The sequence below is a fragment of the Meriones unguiculatus genome, chromosome 5, assembly GCF_030254825.1.
Source record: "Meriones unguiculatus strain TT.TT164.6M chromosome 5, Bangor_MerUng_6.1, whole genome shotgun sequence".
Classification (NCBI taxonomy): Eukaryota; Metazoa; Chordata; class Mammalia; order Rodentia; family Muridae; genus Meriones; species Meriones unguiculatus.
The window spans coordinates 108,742,933-108,764,079 of NC_083353.1; the positions used below are offsets into that span (position 1 = coordinate 108,742,933).

Here is a 21,147-nt window from a genome sequence, read left to right on the forward strand (position 1 = left end):
GTATGTACGTATGTATGTTATAGGTGAGTTTGCCAGTAGCGCTAGAATTAAGCTTTCAGGCTGCCTTGCTTGGCAGGGGCAGCCTAGAGCTAAAGCTCACAGACTGTCTCACCTAGCAAAAGTAGTGAAGTAGCCCCATTCCTTTTCCCCCGCCTCGGCTTTTCCAGCTGCGTCATGTTTCCTTTGCAAGGGTTAGGCATGCCTTAGGAGCTCTCCCTAGGGTGCAGGAGGCTCGCCCTGTGTACGCTGCTGATTAGGAGGCAGCAAGTGGTCACGTGAGGCCTGGCCAGTGTCCCCCTGAGGAGGCCTCAGTCACCAGGGCTGGGGTCCCACCCAGGGGCTGCCCGTACCTGAGTACCCCTCTAGCACTCATGCACTCGTGCACCTGCCCTTCTTTCTGCTCTTCTGGAAAATGTGGTGACCCCAACTCCTTCTCATTTGTCAAAGGCCAGAGAACCACCTGCCCGCGTGGTCACCCCCGGTGGTCAAGCAGGAAGCGCACTGGTGATGAGGCACAGCCCAGCGCTGCCGCTCCCTGTCCTCTGCAAGGGCTGCCTCCTCTGCGTCTTAGGAATGGCTCTGTAAGACTAGCTGTGCTCTAGGGCAAAGCCAGGCTGCCCATGGCTGTGGGTGTGTCGGTACTCTGCTTGGTGACTAGCGTGGTGCTTCCTGGCCGACAGGCACTCTCTCGGCTCTGTTCCCCGGATTCCAGGTCCAGATATTCCACACAGACATCCCACTCCACAGAGTTGTTGCTGTGCGTGTGGTCCGGGCTCTTCTCTGACCCACTCCTGCTTCCTCTTGTTGCCAAGCAACATGGAAAGCTGCAGTGGCATTCGGGTGGCTTTCCTCCTCTCCCTCTCTTCCTCCCTCTGTTAGATTGGCTAAAGGAGGCTGTTCCTTGACCAGGCAACACTGAAGGAGAAGGCTCCTGCGAGATAAATGGCAAGTGCTGACTGTCCTGGCCGCACAGAGTTATGCCTGGTGTGTGATGCTGGCGTGTAGTGTGTGTGTGTGATGTTGGTCCGGATTCGTTTGGGTGTGGACTGAGCCTTGCTTTCCCTCCAGAGTCTCTTCCCAGGACAGCAGTGTGCCTGAGCTCTCAGGAATGGCCTTGTGCCCACCAGCTTCTGTCCTCAGTCGAAGGCTGAGCCTTCCCTCACACCTTGCATCAGGCTCTGGGTGGGTTTTGGTTCCCGTCCTGTCTCCGTGGGCAGCTCCGTTCACATTCCCAGCCTCAGTTTGTGTTTCTGTAAGGTGGGCCAGCGGCCCTACTCATAGGACTCACTGTGTGGGGTTGATTGTCTTGTGTGGTTTTGCTCTTGGGGTCACTCAGATAACTTCCTTGGGGCCAAAGCGAGAGCTGCGAGATGTGGGGTTCTGAGCATTCTCCTGCCCCATGCTTGTAGTCTAAGAGACAGCCTTTCCATAAAGGTGCAGCTCTGAACTCAGCAAAGCCTGGGACCAGCTCTCCTACTTCAGCCTTTTTAGCTGTCTGGGACATCCCCAAAGGGCATCAGGTGTAGGGTAGGAAGTCATACGAGAGAAGTGGCTGGGGGTCGGCCAGGCAGGAAGGAGCTCTGATGGGCAGGCTGGTGAGAGGACAGGAGGGTGCTGGCTCCTGGCAGGTGGCCATGGAGGGCAGCGACTTTGGAGAGTTTCCCGGATCCGGTGTCACTCCCTCCAGGCATTTCATTTCCACTTCAGTTAAGCTCCAGTCTAGCTGGCCAGAGTTCCTGGATGGGGTGGGGCTCACTCTGCCAGGCAGTGACCAGGCAGCGGCCTTTGGGGCTTTCCAAGAGCTCCCTGAAAATCACAGATGCTGACCTGTTTCCTTCGAGATGCCTGGACATCCGTCTCCTTGGCTGGCAGGAAAGTGTCTTGGTTTCCCAGCTAGACCGTGTAAGTAGCTACTGAGATACAGGCGTCTGCACCCAACCCTGGGGTAGCTGGCTCCAGGTGCCCTTTTCCCTTTCCAACACTCCAGTGTAGTGGTGCCAGCCACACAACGGGTCCCAGGTGATCAGACCCAATGGATACATGCCTACATGACCCTCACGTGATTGCTCCTGTGCCCTGAATGGGCTGCCTCTTTTGTTTTCCCGATTTAACCGAGGATTTCAGAGGCCCCAGGAGAGCCCCTGCCTGGAACATGGCATAACAGTGGTTCCATGTCTCTGAGCTAACAGCCATGTCCTCCGGACTTACCTGTCCCATAGACGCTTAGCGAACACAGCTTTGTCCTGTGGTGTGGCCGGAGTGACCCGCTTGGATCAGCACCTCCTGTGTGTGGCAGGGGCAGAAGAGGCCCAGGTATCACAGTGATGGATTCGGGTGTGGAGGGTCGGCTGCAGGTCTCATTGGCAGCAGGCTGTGCTTTGCACGAGGGACTACAGATGAGTGAGTGAGGAAGCAGGGCGACTGGAGGGCCCCGAGCACGGAGTACAGTGGAGAAGGGGCAGGAAGAGCCTCCAGAGAAAGTCTGGTTCAAGCCAACAGTCTTCTAGACAGATGCTTGCAACCCTTGCCACCAGGAGTGTGCCGGAGTCATTGCCAGCTCCTCTGCTGTGCCCAGCTCCTGTGAAGCCGGGCTGAGCAAACCAAGTAGCCCATAGATCCAAAGGGGCAATAGCTGGGAGCCATCAGTGGGGGAGGCAGGTGCCATGGTTCTTCTGTGGTATGTCCATGGCCTCTCATGGATAGCTGCTCAGTGGTCTCGGAGCCATGGTGATGGTATAGGTACCTGGTAGGACCCTGTGCCTCGTCCTCTGCAATCCTGCACTTCCCAAGTCCTGACTGTGGGAGTTTTGTCTAGGTAGTTTCTTCCTCGGGCAGTTGGGATCATACGAAGCCTAGCCTCATGGTAGGAGTGTTGGAGCTGCTTTTCTGGAAAGGTTTCTTTTCCTTGAGCAAAGCCTGGCTCTGGAGTCTTGATTGGTCCTCTGTGGGGTCTCTTGGGGGTAGAGAGGCTGACCCCGTCCTGGGCTCAGCTCCCACATTCAGCACTGCAGCCAGCAGGGTGAGTGTGTGTGTTCATGAAGCCTGGGGCTGTGTGTGTGTGTGTGTGGTGGGGAAGCCCAGACGCTTCCTCCCTGTCACTGTAGCCATCCCCGCTGTGCTCACAAGTGCAGCCGGGGTGGTGACAAGGGCAGTGAGGTGCCAGGAGAGAATCACAGCTATCTATCCGTCTGTCACCGTCTTTAAGATGAGGTCTCTATTACATGTGGGCTGCCACCTGGGGGCCCCTCGGCCTAGAAAGGCCTCGGACCTCTCCAGTGACTCCTCACGCCTCAGAGCTGGCAGCACAGGGTGGAGTCTCTCACGCTGCTGGCCTCCCGACCCTCGCCTGTCATCACATGTACCTGGGCGGTTAGGGGGCACCTCAGTGTTAGACCTGGTAACCAAAGCCAACCAGTTAATCGAGTGAGGGTCATCTCCACCCCAAGAGCCTTCCCTACCCGCGTTTGCAAAGCTCCATATCCATGTAACAAGGCCCCGAAGGCTTTGGAAATCAGGGTGAAAGCATCTTTTGGCGGGGCATACCCACTGGCAGGGTGTGCCTCCTGGGGAACAAACTGGCCAGGCCCCAAATCCTCAGGAAGCATGACCTGCAAGCCACAGTAAAGAATGAGACGGCGGTGGGAATGCGCCAGTGGGTATGCGCCAGTGGGTGTCAGTGAGGCCTTCGTACGGGGTCTTGAATGGCTGGAACCTGATTGGGTCCCTTGTGTAGTCCACCCTCGTCATATACAGGAGAGATCCCTCCAACCGGGCCTTTTCTGGGGCTGGTGTGCACTGTCCCCTTGTTTAGGCATGAGCACATAGTCTGGGCCTATATAGACCTGATACTTCAGGAACTCAGAGGGACCTACAGGAAGAGGGTTGAGAAGGGCTTTGCCTCTCGGTTGAGTTCTGCCATGGGTGGTCAGGGTGCAGGGGAGTAGCAAGTCAGAACTTGCCTGGCCACAGGGACTGCTTCTAGCTCCTGGCAGCCAGAGGGTGCCCCAGCCTGGACAGTGGAGAAGACTTATGGGCTTGTGAGTGTCCATGAACTCATGCAGCCTGACCTCTTTTGCTGCTGGCCAGGTGAGGGGGGAGTGGCTTTTCAGAAGACATTATGGCTAATGGGCCTGCCTCCCAGACAGGTTTTCTGCCTTGCCTGGGTACAGGGTCTTGTGGGGGAGTCACAGATGGGCCATGTCTTAGTCATTGTTCTATTGCTGTGAAGAGACATATGGCCATGGCAACTCTTATAAAGGAAAGCATTTAACTGAGGCTTGCTTACAGTTCAGAGGTTTAGTCCATTGTTGTCATGGCGGGAAGCATGGTGACCACACAGTCGGACATGGTGCTGGAGAAGGAGCTGAGCATTCTACAGCCAGACTGGCAGGCATCAGGAAGAGAGAAAAGACAATGGGCCTGGCTTTAGTATTTGAAAATCGCAAAGCCCATCTCCCAATGACATACTTCCTCCAACTAGGCCACACCTCCTAACCCTGTCAAGTAGCACCACTCCATAATGACCAAATATTTAAATCTATGAGCCGTTGGGAACCACTCTTTTTCAAATCCTTACCGGCCCTATCACCCATTCAGTGACCAGCTGAAGCCACTAGGGCTGAACCCTGCATGGTGGCTAATCAAGGCCTCCCTCTTCAATGGACACAGTTGTCCCAAGGACACACGGAGGTTTATCCTGCTTAGCTCTGAGGCCCCTTGCCTCTCTGTCCCCCTCCAGGCAGCCTTGCTAGAAATGGGGTGAGATGTTGATTCCCATAAGTCTTGCAGCCCAGGCTCCCCCTGTCAGTGTTCATCAAGATCAAGGCCTCTGTTCCCCAGGTCTGGTTCCTCTGCCTTCCCAGCTCTGGCCTACAGAGTTGGGTCTGCCATTCATCCTCGATGTCTTAAGCACTGTATTAGTTACTTTTCTGCTGCTGTGATAAAACATGATTGCTATGGCCAAGACAAGTTATAGCAGGGTTTATTGGAGGCTCACAGTTCCAGAGGGCTGCGATTCCACCGCCATCATCATGGTGAGGAGCATAGCAATGAGCAGGCAACATGGCACCGGAGAAGCAGCTGGGGGCTCACATCCTGATCCACAAGCGGGAGGCAGAGTGCCCTGGGACAACAGGAGGATTTTGAAACTTCAAACCTCACCCTTGGGACATGCCAGTTCCAACAAGGCGACACATCCTAACCTTCCCCAAACAGTTTTACCACCTAGAGATCAAGTATTCAAACAAATGAGCCCATGGGGGCCATTCTTGTTCAAACCACGACAGGTACCTTTTTCTGTGTTGTGTGTCACAACACCATTGAGCCTGGAGGTGTGGTCCGCTGTCTGGGGGAGGTGTTGGTTCCATGATCACACACAAGAGGGGTGCCTGGATTAGCTGCTGAGCTCCAAGATCCTGCTTCTGTTTGATCTGGACTACTCTGACCTTAGTCTACCCAGCATGGTGCAGTCAGGTGTCCTGAGTACCTATCTGTGGCCTGGGCCAGTTTGGGGCTCATTTTATGTTTTGGTCATACCCAGGTATGTTTTTGCTATGACCAGCATCCAGAAGGACCTCCCCTTCTGTCTGTTGCTAATCATTTTGTCAGTATTGTGAGGGATCCCAGCTCTGGACCCAACAAGAATGAGGAGGAAATTGGAGGCTGGCCCATGGCCACTTCTGGGTAAGATAGGCTGGAGTCCTTGTCCATCACTCTGTCCATGTCAGCTAACAACAAGGGTGCGTAGGTTCTGGGTAGGCCAGAGAGCACTGAGTCAGTGACCTAGATTCTTGGTAGCCACTTCCTGGCTACCACACCGAGCACCCTCACTGTCTTCACAGGGCTCCCACAACTACAGGATAGTATGGTCTCCTGACCACTGTAGATGTGAGGTAGGTTGCTGCAGGTTTTAGAAGACATCTGTCTTCACAGTTGTCTGCCTCCCTCACACCACTCTCTGTCTCAGCTACAATAAAGACCACTGAGTCAATCTATGTGGTGCCTTTTGTTTTCGTGTGTGTAGGTGTGTTCTGGAAACATCCTAGCTGCTGCTGAAATGGCACTTCCTGAAGCGCTCCTGGTAGCACCCCAACTTGCAGAATAGCGAGGGGGGCCTCTCAAGATGTCGGGATGGTTTTGACAGGCCCAGGCAGGCTGCACACACACCCCTTACTGCAGGAAGAATGACAAGGGACAGCAGAGACCTATTGCCAGATGCAAAGAAACACTTCTCTGTAGTGCATCGGCCAATTGGACTGGAATGGGAAAGGAAACAGCCTCAGAACTTGGGGTGCAGAGGAGTGAGCCCAGGCCCCAATCTGCAGAGCTGGCCTCTCCCTAGGCCCCCTCCTGTGCACTTCTGGATTCCTGGTGCCTTCACAGTCATATCCTCCTGGCCTGGTACTTACCAAGGGATCATCAGCTCATCACCCCTTCCAACTGGGAACCAGGAAATCCTTAACTGCTCAGACCAGCCTGGGTTGAGGACTGACTTCCTCCCTCCAGGACACATCCTTGTCAGTGGGGAAGAGGGACCCGCATGGGCCTTTGTGCTTGGTGTCTTGGGTACATTCCCAACCTACATTTTCCAAAAGAGGCGAAACACCAGTGCCTTCACCCTGTGAGACCCTGTTACAGGTCTAGGGTTGTCTCCCTCGCAGGCTGCACCTGCAGAGGGCAGTGCATAAACTTGCTTTAAAAATGTACATTGACTCTACACAGTAGCATTTTCCCAGGAGCTTCATCACCTGGCTAAGGAGTGCCGAGGCCTTGGCGTCTGCATCAGTTCTCAGGGCGGAGGCTGGGAAAGCTGCAGGAGTATCCTTTGTCTTGGACTCGTACATGGCACCTGCCATGGGCCCCTCAGCAAGCGCTTTCTGAGGGACATAGAGCTAGCTGGCGCGCTGGACAATTCCAGGCCATCCCTGCCTACCTGTGCTCTGTATAGACACTGACATTCTTATTCTGCGTTGGCTGTGAAGTTGGAAGACTTGGCCAGGGTCCTACCTTGCTGTGCTTGAGGACCACATGTGTTTTTGGGACCAGATGCTGCAGGCCTCAAAAACCTAGAATAGAACAGGATGCTACTTTGGGCATTTTCAGCTCTAATGGAACTGTCTGGGCCTGCCAGGTATCACCCATGCAAGGCCACAGGTTCTGAGACTTCTTTAGGAGAGGCAGAAAGGCCATTAGTCCCAAAGGAGAGATTCCCTCAGCTGCTCTGGACAGATGACATTTGCACCGTGTAGGGGAGGGGAGGGGAGGGTGCCTTCCCAACAGGGTAGACCTAGACCCTGACCCTGGCAAGGCCGTGCCTGGGGTCTGCCCATCTCGGGACATTTCCTAGCCCTTCTGATCAGAGACACCCCCCCCCCAGACCTGTGACCTAATCCCTTTGTGGTTCACCACTAGTTGGTCCTTTCCTGGGATGGTTCACTGGTTAGTTTCTGTCACCGTGACATGAGCGAGGATCATACGGGAAGAGAGAGACCTCAACCGAGAAAGAAATGCCCCTCAGACCCACCTGTGAGTATGTCTGTGGGACATTTTCTTGATTAATGAGTGACGTGAGAGGGTCCAGCCCACTGTGGTGATGACGTCGTTGGGCATATAGTCGTGGTTTGGATGCAAAAGCTATGGAAGCAAGCTGGTAAGCAGCAGCCTCCATGGCCTCTGCTGTAGTTTCTGCCTCAGGTTCCTACCTTGTGTTCCTGCCTGGTTTCTCCTGATGGTGTGTCCTGATAGGGACATGTAAGACAAAAAAAAATGCCTTTTCTTTCCAGAATTGCTTATCGTCATTGCTCATCACAGCTGTGGAAAGCAAACTTGGATTGTATGTGTGAACGAAAGGCTATTTTTGGCACAAGTGTGCAGCAGTCTGATGGGGTCAAATCCACAGGGGGAGGTCTAATGGGGAGCCCTGTCCCCCGGTGTGACCTGTCCCACAGGTCTGTGTGTTTCCTTTAAGAAGAGGTACTCTTGGTCCTTCCTCACATGCAACTATCAGGTGATTTGGGCCAGAGTCTAAAGGGGGGGATGAACTTGGGGGCCAGTGGCCATGACCCCTTTCTCCCAGTGCCTTCCATTGAGGAAATGTGGCTCGTACATTGCAGATATTTCCAAGCTTTCTTTGGCAGTAAAGGCCACCACATGAAAGAAAATCCAAGAAAGTTAAATGATAACAAAGGCGGAGGGGTAAGATGGAGGTTGCCTGGCAGAGGCAGCCAGTCCTGGGAGGACGATGGGGCTTTCGTCTGGTAAGTCCTGTAAAAGAAGGCTTCCAATGTGTAGGTTCATTTGGGGCAGGGTCACCCCAGAGCAGTGGAAGGAGGCCCCGGGGGTGTCTGGGCAACACCCTGCGTGTCAGGAGCTATGTCCTCCTCTTTGAGCAAAACGAAGCCATCAAGTGTTTTAAGAAGCTGAGGCATGGGCAGAACTTGCCCATGTGTATGCAAGGACCTATACCTAGCAGTAGAGAAGTGAACAAACCCCACTAAGGAGGTTAAAAAAAAGTGCAGTAGTTCGAACCTGGCCTGTGTGGGGCACATGGATGGGACCTCTGCAGATGTACATGTTACCTTGAAGCCAAGCTGGGTCGAGGCGGGTCCTGAGTCTCTCTGAGGGAGAGACAGGGGAGATGGCCATGCTGCCGGGTGGAGGTTGAAAACAAGAGGCGGCAGAAGGCAGGTAGTGTCCCATGTGAGAGGCTAGGCAGAGAAATGGGCATGGGGGAGCTTTCCCCAGAGCCCCAGAAGAGCCCGCCCCGTGCCCACACTTGGTTTCAGACATCCGTCTTCCAAAACCGAGAAAGGACACGTTCCTGTCAGAAGCAAACAGATTGTGGCCCGGGGAGGCTCCGTCAGCTTGGTTTGTCTAAACACCGTGTTCCACCTCGTCACCTGCGTCCCAGAATAAGCATTAAGGGAAGAGTTCCCTAAATACACAATTCCACTTTTAAACTGCCTGACACCCTCTGAAGGGTGATGAAACCCGGTGCCACCCTCCCCTCCTGCCTGGGAGGTGGGTTCTGTCCATGTCCAGTGTGTCTGCCCCGTACATACTCTCTGCCCTCCAGGAGCCATCCCGGTTGCCGGACTCTCTCACATCCAGTGTGTTCAGACCACTTTCCTTTTGCCTAATGCCCTACATCCCATGGACGGTGACCTCCAACTCAGATATGGCAAGGAAAAGCCGACAACTGTGATTTGCATAGAGTTTGGCCCTGGCTGTGGTTTCATGTGTTCACTGTGAGTTTGGGAAGCGCGTGTTGGGGGGGTTCCTGTAATTTAGGAAATGGATACAAACCTCCATCCTGCCCCCGAAGTCCCACCAGCAGCTGCTCTCACCCCTTAGCCCCCTCTGGATCCCGGACCCCGCTGTTCCTTTATAGACCAAAGTGCCCCTGCCTGAGGCCTTTGTTTCCTAGGTTGCTTCACACAGAAAGGCCTTCTCACCCCATCTGTATAAACAGAGCTCCTGACCTGCCCTGCCTGCTCCTGTTTTCTCCACGCACTTCCTGCCTACTGCAGAACGTATCACTTAGTGTTTGTGTCTTCTTTTCACCAGGACTAGGACTCGGGTGTTTATGTTTACAGCTTCTCACCGCCACCTGAAACAGTCCAAGCCCATGCTAACCAGGTAGATAAGGAGAAACACCACCATCGCCAACAACACCCACGCAAACCAGTTGAATAAACGGAGAAGCCCCCAGAGAAGCACGTTAAGAAAAAAAAGTGATTGGCTCTCACTCATCACCGAATAAATGCAAATTAAGCCTGCAGCAGGCCCTTGCCAACTGTTAGATTATGGAGAAGAAGGTGAGGGGTCTTGGGTTCCATCCTGGAAGCGCACTCTTAGCCATTGTCTTATCTGCTTACTTTAGTACCGACTTGTATAGCATAAATCTTTTAAGTAACTACTCTTGTAGTGTACCTACAAGCTGTGGAACTATCGCCACACTCCAGAATGTGTTTGTTACAAAAAAGAAAGGCTGCATCCATTAGCAGCCACCACCCCTTCTCACAGCAACAGCCCCGAACCATGTGTACACAAGTTTTTGTGTGGGCATGTGTTCAAATGTCTTGGATATATATATGCAGACATGGACTTGCCAAGTCCTGCAATCACCGCTTAATGGTGCAGAGAACTCGCAGCCTGTTCTGCAAAGCAACAGCACAACCTCCCGTCTTCACCGGCAGAGTATGTGTGTCAGCGTCATCAATAACACTCGTTATTATCTGTCTCCCGACGATACCTGTCTCGGCGGTTGTGAGCTACTGCCTCGTTGTGGTTTGGGTTTGCATTTTCCTGACAGTTAATGCTGTCCCTTCTTTGGAGAAATAGACTGTCAGCTCTGTTTCCCATTTTTAATTGTGATGTCTATCATTAAATTATTTTTCAATATCATTAAAAGTTTCCATTGTGCATACTTATTGTGTCACATAAGGGCGTTCCACACGGGTATTGATTGTTCATATAGCATGTTTTCTCCACCCCTCCTGTCTCCCTTTGTTCTCTAGGTGTTTTTTGCTTCCACTTCAGTGCCATATGTACACACATGATTTTGTGTTGCTACATAAAATCTAGAAACAACAAACAACAGACTATGTGTTTGTTTCTCTGAGATTGGCTTAATGAGCTTAATATGATTTCTTCAGTTTCGTTCATTTTCCTGCAAACCAGTGACTCCATTCTTCCTTATGTCTGAAAACAATCCGTTGTGTACATATGTGTAGTAAAAAAAAAAAAAAATCTGTTCTTCTGTTGTTTGATACATAGGTTCTGTTCCTGAATTCTAAAAGTTCTTTTTCTATTCTGGATATTAGAGCTTTATGGCATATGTGGTATGCAAATATTTTCTCCCACCCTTTCTTCCATACCTCTATCCCTCTCTTCTTTCCTTCTCTCCCTCTTTCTCCTGTCCCCCATCTTCTGCCTCCCCTTCCTGTCTGTCTGTCTTTTCTTTCTTTCTTTCTTTCTTTCTTTCTTTCTTTCTTTCTTTCTTTCTTTCTTTCTTTCTTTCTCTCTCTCTCTCTCTCTCTGTCTTTCTTTCTCTTTCTTTCTTTCTTTCTTTCTTTCTTTCTTTCTTCTTTCTTTCTTTCTTCTTTCTTTCTTTCCTTCCTTCCTTCCTTCCTTCCTTCCTTCCTTCCTTCCTTCCTTCCTTCCTTCCTTCCTTCCTTCCTTCCTTTCTTTCTTTCTTTCTTTCTTTCTTTCTTTCTTTCTTTCTTTCTTTCTTTCTTTCTTTCTTTCTTTCTTCTTTTTCCCCAAGACAGGACTTTACTGTGCATCTAAGGATGGCCTCAAACCCATAATTCTCTTGCCTCAGTCACAGAGTGCTAGAATTATAGACATGTGCCATCATGCTTCAATTTCTAAACAGCCTTCTTTGAAATAAGGTCCAATTTAGCTGTGATTGTTTGTTTTTGTTGCTCATGTTTGGGTATCATATCTAGGAAAACACTGCCTAACCTAAAGCCATAAAGATCTACATCTGGGATGTGCCATTCTGGCCAGCTTTCTCCTTATTTATTTGTTTTTGGATAGTTTTAGTGTGTAAGGAATTGTTAGAACTAGGCTCAGTAGCACATACTGTAATCTCTGAACTCAAGAGGCTGAGGCAGGAGGAGCAATCGTGACAGGCTGCCCCGAGATGTATAATGAGTCACTGTCTCAAACAAGAAGGAATGGAGGTCCTCACTGATTGTGCTGGCCCTGCAGCCTGTGCCCCTGCCCAGCCAGATAAGCATAGGTCTCAGCCCTCATCAAAGAAGCTTCCATCTTGCAGATGAAGACTGTTGCAGAGATCCACAGCTGGTCAAAATGTAGAGGATAAGTGACTGTGGTGGTGCCCCAGCTGGCACATTTACACAGCAACCCCTACACCTGAGGCTCAGGAACATCACAGATGAGAGGGTAGAAAGGCCGGGAGTGCCAGAGGACCAGGACACCAGCTTAATGTCTCATCTTCTAGATGAGGCAGGATGCTGGACCCATGAATTTTATTTATTTATTTTTTTTAAAAGAGAGCCTTGGGTGATATCTTAGTGAAGTGCTTGCCATGAAAGTGTGATGGCCTGAGTTTGGTTCCAAAAACCTGTGTAGAAAAGCTGGGCATGGCAATACATGCTTGTAGCACAGCAGTAAGGAAGTAGAAACAGGCAGATCCGTGGGGTTCACTGGCTGGCCAGCTTAGTCTAATCTGTGAGTTTGGGGCCAAATGAGAGACTCTGACTCAAAAAAAAAAACAAAAACAAAAACAAAAAAACATCCTCAGTCAAGAAATGATGCTGACATTGAACAACAATCTTCACACGTGTACACCCTCACATGAACACACACTCATACACTCACAACACACTCATACACACTCACACACACCCTCACACACACAGACACATACTATGCACACACATACACTCAAATGAACACGTAAACACACACAGACTCATAACTTTTACATGAACATATGCACACACAGAGACACATACACACCCACACACACATTCACATGAACTCACATACACACTCACCCTCATACAGAGACACAAACACAAAAACACACAAACACACACATCCTTACATGGACACATATGCACACAGACATACATAATCACACACATACACACACACAGACATAAACACACACACATACACACACAATCACACACAAACTTCACACACACATTCTTTTTGTTTGGGGCTCCACATATGAGGGAAAACATGAATGTTTTCATGAATCTGGCTTATTTTACTTGGCGTAATGATATACGGTTCTATCCACTTTCTTCAAACTTCCTTTTTCTTTTCTTTTTTTTTTTAAAAAAAAGATTTATTTATTATTTATATAACATTCAGCCTGCACACCAGATCTTCCTATAGATGGTTATGACTGGCTATGACCCACGATGAGATTGCTGGGAATTGAACTCAGGACCTTTGGAAGAACAGCAAGTGTTCTTAACCTCTGAGCCATCTCTCCAGCCTCCTTTTTCTTTACATCTAAACAAAATTGTATTCTGTAACGAGTGTCACCTTTTCTTTATCATCGATTGACAGATATCTAAGTTGGCTCCATTTCTTGGCTACTGTGAACAAAGCGGCAATAAACATGGATGTGTGAATGCCTCTGTGGTATGCTGACATAGGATAGTTCAAATATTTATCCCTGAAGTGGTAGAGCTGGCTCCTTTGGTAGTTCTGCATTTTCTGAGAAGCCTCCATGTTGATTTCCATAGTGACTGTGCCCGTTTACAACACTAGAGACTTCTTAAGCTGCCTCTTTCCCCACATCCTCACCAGTGTTTGTTGTTGTTGGACTTCTTTATAGAACTTATTTTACGTGTCTGAGTGTTTTTGCCTGCATGGATGTGCTTGGTCCATCGAGGTCAGAAGAGGATGTCGGATCCCTGGAACTGTTCGTAAACTACCATGTGGGGGCTGAACCTGGATCCTCCGGAAGAGCAGCCCGTGCTCTTAACCGCTGCGACATCTGTCCAGCCCCTTGTTTGCTATCTTGGTGCTTGCTAGGCTGTCTGCATTTCCCCTTATGGTTTGTTGTTCTTCTAGCTCTATTTCATTTTTTTCTCCGTGTGTGGTACGTTGTGTGTGATGTGATGTATGTGTGGTACATGCACAGTTAGTGTGGCCTTGTGCACATGTGTATGCACGTGAACATGCCTGTGGGGGCAGAGGTCAACGTCGGGTGTCTTCCTCAAGTGCTGCCCACCTTATTCTCTGAGGTAGGGTCTCTCACGGAACCTGAGGCTCACTGATTTGTCTAGACTGGCTGGCCGATGCCCTCGGGGGATCTGCTTGTCTCTGCCTCCACAGTATTGAGGTGACAGGTGCCGGTCCTGTAAGCCGGCTCTTACGTGGGTGCTGGGGACCCAAACTCAGGGTCTCAAGCTTGCAGGTAGGCAGGTCACCAGCTGAACCATCTCCCCAGGCCCTGTGTGTGTGTTTTTTTTTTTTTGAGGGGTGTGTATTCAGTTCAATAGCCCATTTATTGATTGGAAAATTTGGGATTTTGTCTGGAGTTTAGTTTTTTCAGTTTTGTATGTATTCTGTACAGTAACCATAGTATTCTCTTTCTATATATGTATGCATATATGTATATGTATATACATACACACATTTGAGAAATATTTTCATATATATATTATATTCTATTCTGGTCATTGTTCCCTTTCCTTGAAAAAACTTTTTAATTTCATTTGTTGGCTCTTGGCATTATTTCCCATATTATTAGAGTCTTTATTTCAAAAACTCTTCAGCTACATGTTGAAATGTCACATCTCTAATTTTCTTTTACAGGTTCAGAGCCTGAGTTAAGGTTAGGATCCACCTTTGACCTGATTTTTGAGTGGGCTGAGAGGTGCAGGCTGAGGTTTCACTCTTCTGCATGTGAGGATCCCGTTCTCCAAGCAGCCTCTGTCAAAGAGGCGGTCTTCTCTCCAGTGTGTGACACCTTTGTAAAGCATAGGGTAGCCGTTGCTACATGTGTATTCCTGGCTCTGACATTCTATTCAGTTGGTTGTTTTTGTTACTGTGGCTCTGTGGTGTAGTTTGAGGTCAGGCACTGTGGTCTTTCTGCTGAGGATTGCTTTGGCTATCTGAGGTCTTTTATACGGAAATATGAAATTTTGGATTTTTGAACGCATACAATTGGGGTTTTTATGGGGATGTATTGGATGCGTAGATTGCTTTTTGGTGATATGGCCATTTTCATATTATTAATTTTTCAATCGAAGAGTATGGGAGGTCTTTTCTCTTCAGTCTCTCTCTTTAGTGCCTTACAGGTTTCATTGTAGATGTTTTACACCTCCTTAGTTAGATTTATTCCCAGTTGTTTTTTCGTTTGTTTCTGTCTTCCCTCTGAAACTATTGTGAATGGGGCTTTCCTCTAGTTTCTTTTTCAGCAGGTTTGTGGTTGGCATGCAGGAAGGCCAGTGGTGTTTGTGTGCTGCTTTGTGTCCCGCCGTTTCGCTGCTTACAGTTCCAGGAGTTTTCTGCTGGAGACTTTCGAGTCCTTTAGATGCAGGATCAAGGTGTCCACAAATAGGGATAATTTGAATTCTTCCTTTCCTACTTCTACTTCTTGTCTTATTGTGTTAGCTAAGATTTTGAGCAATATGTTGAATAAATGTGAAGAGAGCGGGCACCCTTAACTCACTTCAGATTTTACAAGAAACACTTCCATTTCCCCTATTTATCATGTCACCTATAGCCTTTATTATGTTCATGTGTGTTCCTTCTATCCACATTTTTCAGGGTTTTCTTTTTAATCATAAGGGATGTTGAGCTTTACTGAAGGCCTTTTCTTCATATATATATATATATATGAAGAAATATATATATTATATATACATATATAATATGTATATATGTATATATATGTTAACAATTGTTACATTCTCTTGATAAGTTATTCCATTTATTAGCAGGTAGTTAATCTCTATCTCTTCTGACCAATTTTGATTTGAAGTCTACTTTACCAGCTGTCAATTACTGCACAATGATTTGTTTTCAGCTTCTAATAACTTGATAAATAAATAAAAACACATATGTATATAGGTTTTGGTCTTTTGAAACAGGGTTTTTCTTTGTAGCATTGGCGGTTCTGGACTCTATTTGTAGACCAGGCTGGCTTTGAACTCCCAGAGATCCACCTGCCTCTGCCTCCCTGAGCTCTGACATTAAAGGCGTGTGCCACCACAGCTGGCTAAAGAGTATTTGCATAAGTTTTTTTCTTTTTTCCTTTTTTTCAAGACAGGATTTCTCTGTGTAGCTTTGGCTGTCTGGACTCACTTTGTAGACCAGGCTAGTCTTGAACTCACAGAGATCCTCCTGTCTCTTCCTCCCCAAGTTCTGGGATTATGGATTATTTTTAATTTAATTTAATTTTATGTATATAGATATTTTGCCTGCGTGTATGTATGTTTACTGCATGTATGCAGAGGTCAGAAAAAGGCATTAGATGCCCTGGAACTAGGAATCGAACCTTGGTCCTCTGGAAGAGCAGCAAGTGTTCTTAACCACTGAGCCATCTCTCCAGCCCCTGAGAGATCATTTTAATCCTGTGACTCTTGATCGGTTGTGTCTTTGCCAGTGAGACGTTTTTAGGAAACAAAAAATATTTGGGTTCTCCCACCCCAATCTTTAATCTGGTCACCTACTCTAAATCTCTGTAGTATTGGTGAGTTAAGATTATTTATATCTGAGGGTATTATTATTATTATTATTATATGTCCACTAATCCCTATAGATTTGTGTGTGTGTGTGTGTGTGTATGGATGTGCTGGTTTGTATGTGCATATACAGAGGTCAGATGTCAGTCTTGGTGTCTTCATCCACAAGGGCTGCTACCTCAACTTTTATGTGGGGGCTAGGGATTTGAACTCAGGCTCTCATGCTTTCACACAGAAGGCACTTTATTCACCAAGCCATCCACTCCCAGCCTGAATCCCTGTAACCTCGTTGGTTACTTAATGAATTGATTGGATACTTGTTTATTATTCTCTTTCTCCCCTGTTGTTTGCTGGTTTACCCTGTTGGATATGATAGCTCTCTGTCTAGTGTTTCTTTGTTCATTCCTCTTGTGAGGTTTTGTTTTTATTCTCCCTTCCTGTGCCCCTATGGCTGAAACTGGCCTTCTTCCTTCCTGTATAGTTTTCCCTTAGGAATCTTCTGAGGCAATGACTAGATGCTAATGAACTGCCTTGGTCTGTGCCTGCCTTGAAACGTCCTTATTTTCCGTTAGCTTTAAATGATAGCTTCCTTGGTTGACAAGTGTTTATATTTAGGCCTTGAAATGTATAATTTCACCATTTCCTAGTTTTTAGGGCTGCTGCTGAAAGATCTGATGTTATTGTTCTTCACTCTCCTTTCTAAGTAGGTTGACATTTCTACCTTATACAATTCATGTGTATGTATGTAGTTTTATGCAGGGTCTCACTGTGTAGACCAGGCTAGCCTCAAGGGGATTTAAGGCCTGCACCACCACAGCAGGCCTTCCTGACAGTTCTCAGTCTATTTTTTTTTTTTTTTTTTTTTGCTTTGAATTTTGGTTTGTATTTTGGATATCTTGACTGTGACATGTCATGGGGAGGTTTCTGGTCATGTGTTTAGGTATGAATTTTGTCCTCTAGATTTGGGGGATTTTCTGCTATAGCCATTGCACAATTTTCCCTTAACGTCTGACTCAGTTTCTCCTTTGACCCTGCAGGTTCTTAGGTTTGGCCTTTTGGTCATAGCTCAGATTTGTCTGATATCAGGGTTACCCTTGTCTCACAGCCTCCTGATGTTCGAATGTAGTGTTCCTCAGCTTTTCCTCTCATCCCTGATATTATTTCCCCTCTTTGGTCACATTTTCTGCTGGCCTTGTGTGTTTGATTCAGGGAGCCTTTACTCTTCAGCATTCATACGTCCCCTCTCTACTTCAATTTCCTTGCTGACCTTTTCTGCCCACGTCACTGACTTTTTCACCCATGGGGCTAATTTCCTCATCCACTTTGCTGAAATTTTCCTCAGCGCTTCTGCCTTTCTTCTCCAGGGCCTGGATTGAATTAATTCACTTGTTTTCATCGTCCCACAGGTCGTTTGTACTGCTAAGCTTTGAAGCCTCCGTCTGGCATTTTACATGCTTGAGTTCGGTCACCGAGTTGTGATCATCTGGAGAAGCCTCGTTGCCTTGCTTATCTGTATTTCTGTGTTTCTGTCTTGCAACTGCACATGTTGGGTACCACTTCTTGTTTTATCTGATGCTCTTCCTGTCGGAGAAGACCGTTCTGAAGGATCAAGCCCCAGTATAACTCAGAGAGGAGAAAACAGATGTCTGTCCCGGTACAGTTAAACCGTGCATGAAATACACTTCAAACTAATTGCTGCCACTAATACATCACCAATGAGTGTAAAACTGACAATGGTGGAACCTTCTGCTGTGAAGCTGGAAAATGTTTAGGGAAAGTGTGTAAATAGTGAATTTGATAAAGGAAAGGGGCGTGGAAAGGGGAGAAATGCAGAGAAGAAAGGTCTTCATCCCATTATTACCTTAATTTGTGTGTGGGGGGGGGCAAAGAGAGAGGCAGCTAGCATTCCAGTGCCCCATGTGATCCTGCCTTCCAGTCACCCTCTTGACTGAGATGTGGTCATGAGGCGACCTGGGAGGGTCTTGGAGCTCAGGCAGTTCTGCCTGCCCCGCTCTGACGTCCTTTCTCAGCTCTTCCCCTCCAGCCTTCTTGCCGCAGCTTACAAGGTGAAATGGACCATGCACGTGGCGCCTGGTCAGAAGACGATGTGTTGACTCCCTGTGAGGGAAACCCTTCCCAGCTCCCGCCCCTCCGGGGACCTCTGCCAGGCTTATGCTGGACATGCGTGGGATCCTAGCTCAGAATGTGCGTGCTTGATTTTCTTTGCTCCGTAGCGTGGGACTGAGACCCACGCAACTGTGGTTGTCATTCTCTATCTGAGTTCTGCTGGGAGGCGGGTGCAAATCCAACCCTCTACGGAGGATGCCGGGGCTGTTTTCCGTTGGAAGCCACTGCTGACAGGGCTCACATGCCTTGAGGTGTGGGACCTTGAGCATTTCTGCCAAGTCTGTATGCTCAGGGTGGAGCTTTAAGACCGGCCCAGACTCAGCTCCCAGAAGCCAGTTGGAGCTCACCCTCACATGGCTGCCCCAGCCATGTTACCACCAGCAGCTGAGAGCCGTGGTTTTGACACCTCCTTGGCAGCACTTGGCATTTTCTGCCTTTTCGTTTTTACCGGCCTGGTGGGTGTGTGGAACTCTCACCGTGTGGTTTTAGTTTCTCTCTGGCCGATGACTAAGATACTCCAGTGACTTAAACTTGCTGTTCTCTCGTGAAGTACCTCTGTATAATTTTGTTCATTATACAAGCAGGGTCTTCTGACTCCTTTAGCTTCTTCAATACTTACATTTTATGGAATTGAGCCCTGTGTCGGCTGTCTACACCTGAAACCACATCTATATCCCATATCTGTATTTATATCTCTATCCGTGTCTATTTCTTGCTCATACCCCTATCTATATACAGGCTGATCTACATCTTTCTCCATATTCCATATCCATCGTACTATCTATATCTCTACTTCTGTGTTCAAATCCATTTCTGTTCATAGCCATATATCAGGATCAGCATATCTACATAACTGCCCACATCCAGTGCCAACGCCGTATCTGTATCTGCATACACACAAGTGTGTATCTACATACACACATGTATATATACACGTATATACATGTTCCGCATGGATTCTGCATGGATCCCCCCATGCTCCTATGTGCAGACGTGTTACAGCTACTGGTTGAGCAGTGAACAGAAAAAGATCTTACTCTCATGGTGCTCGTGCTATGTGTCTAAAGCAAACTAATAAGTAAGCGGAAGATAATGTTGGGTTGAGTAACTCAAGGAGGCCATTTAGTGGTGCGGGGAAAGTGCCAGGGTGGAAGGTGACCTTTTAAATATGTCAGCGAGAAGATGACATACAGACAGACTCCTAAGGGGGACTGGCCCCACACCTGGGGAAGCATTCCATGCCAGGTTAGAGGGGCTGAGGTCCTAGGGGGACAGAACATCAGAATCCCGAGGCCCCAGGACCCTGGCTCTTACTGTGGTCATCACCAAGATGCTGCAAGTTGTGGACAGAGTGCCAAGACCTTAGTTGGGCCCTAATGGGGTCCATCCACCCTCAAGAGCAGACTAAATGCTATGGCCTAGCATCTTGTCCTGTGCTTAGGAGGCTGCTCAGGTCACTGTCTCCATAGAGCCAGCCTCCTTGCCTTTTGCTCCATCACGCTCAGGGTGGTCACTTATAGACAAGGATCGCTATGTTCCCTTTTATGTACAGCCTCCGTTGTCTGAAGTAAGGAGGGAGTATCTCCTCCTGTGTGTCTCGGCTTTCCGGTAATCCCAGCAGAGAGTTACAGACCACATCACGTCTCTGCTTTCCAGAGCTAAACCTAGTAAGGGCAGCGCTGTCTCGGGTCCGGCTCCACAAGCCCTTGCTGCAGGACAGCCTCACCTACAGCTTTATGCAGGACATCTAAGAGGAGTCAGCCACTGGCCTGCCAGCTTCCCTGGCTGCGTGGATACTGGGAATGATGTCAATTGGTGCATCATGCTGAGGTCAGACTTGTGACAAAGACAACTTCGTCCACGTCTGCAGAGATGGGGCTAGATGGACTCTCTTTCCTCTCGGCGGTGAGGGGGGAATTTACTTCACTGACGGTCTTGGACAATGCTGATGACATTTGTGAGTGAGCGCCACATGACTCTGAGACAGTACCGGAACAGCTACGGGCGCCCTCCTCCAGCCTGAGGACTGGCTTGTTGAGAGGGGCAGAGGGGAGAGTTTGGTTTGGAGCAGGTGGCAACCGGATTGTCAACTGTGCATGTGGACTTCTTGAGAAATGCCATCACCTTCGGACCCCAGTGTCCTGTAGGGCAAGGAACAAGGCTAAAGAAGGCAGGGACAGGTAACTTCCTAGAGGGAGGACTCCAGTTTCGCCCCTCTTGGTATTAGAACAGTCTGAAGGGATGGCCCAAGCCTAGCAAGGGCCCAGCACCCTAGGGTCTGGGTGGGCCCAGGAATCGCCAGCAGAGGCCACTGTGAGCTCCGCACCCTCTGGAACTAGATGCAGAGTCGGAAGAGGGGGCGGTGTGAGAACCGGTGCACCCCCTTACTCACCGTCCACCTGCAGGGCTGTTCCAGGAGGTTCTAAACACCCCTGTGGGCTCTGCGGCCCCCGGAGAGAAAGGTGAGGTCCAGCCCCGGTGCAAGCTGGTAGAGAAGCAGGGGAGGCAGAGCCGGAGAGGACATCTGTGTCCTTTGTGTCCTCTTAAGAGAAAAATGAAGTGGGCCCAGCAGTCAGAATTCCTCCAAACAGAACTCACTACCCCAGTGGCAGCCTGCTGACTGATCTTTGTGGGGGTAAGAGAGCTGATGGAGAATGAGGGAAGGGAGATGGCAGGAGATAAGGGTGATCTCCAGGCTGCTGGGCGGAGAGCAGGCAGGGTGGGATGGCGGCAGTGGGCATCTTGACCAGGCTGGAGATAGTCTGGGTCATCAGTGTCCACCAGGCACGGTGGCTTGCCCTTGTGGGGTTGCCTCAGGCCCCTGTGCAGCCTCTGC

At 49.0% G+C, this 21,147-nt stretch overlaps 1 protein-coding gene across 2 annotated transcripts in view; it reads left to right on the top strand.

The window, feature by feature from the left end:
• The window catches only part of Rasgef1a (RasGEF domain family member 1A), a 101,132-nt gene that overhangs the window by 50,183 nt on the left and 29,802 nt on the right, over positions 1-21,147 (top strand). The window lies entirely within an intron of this gene.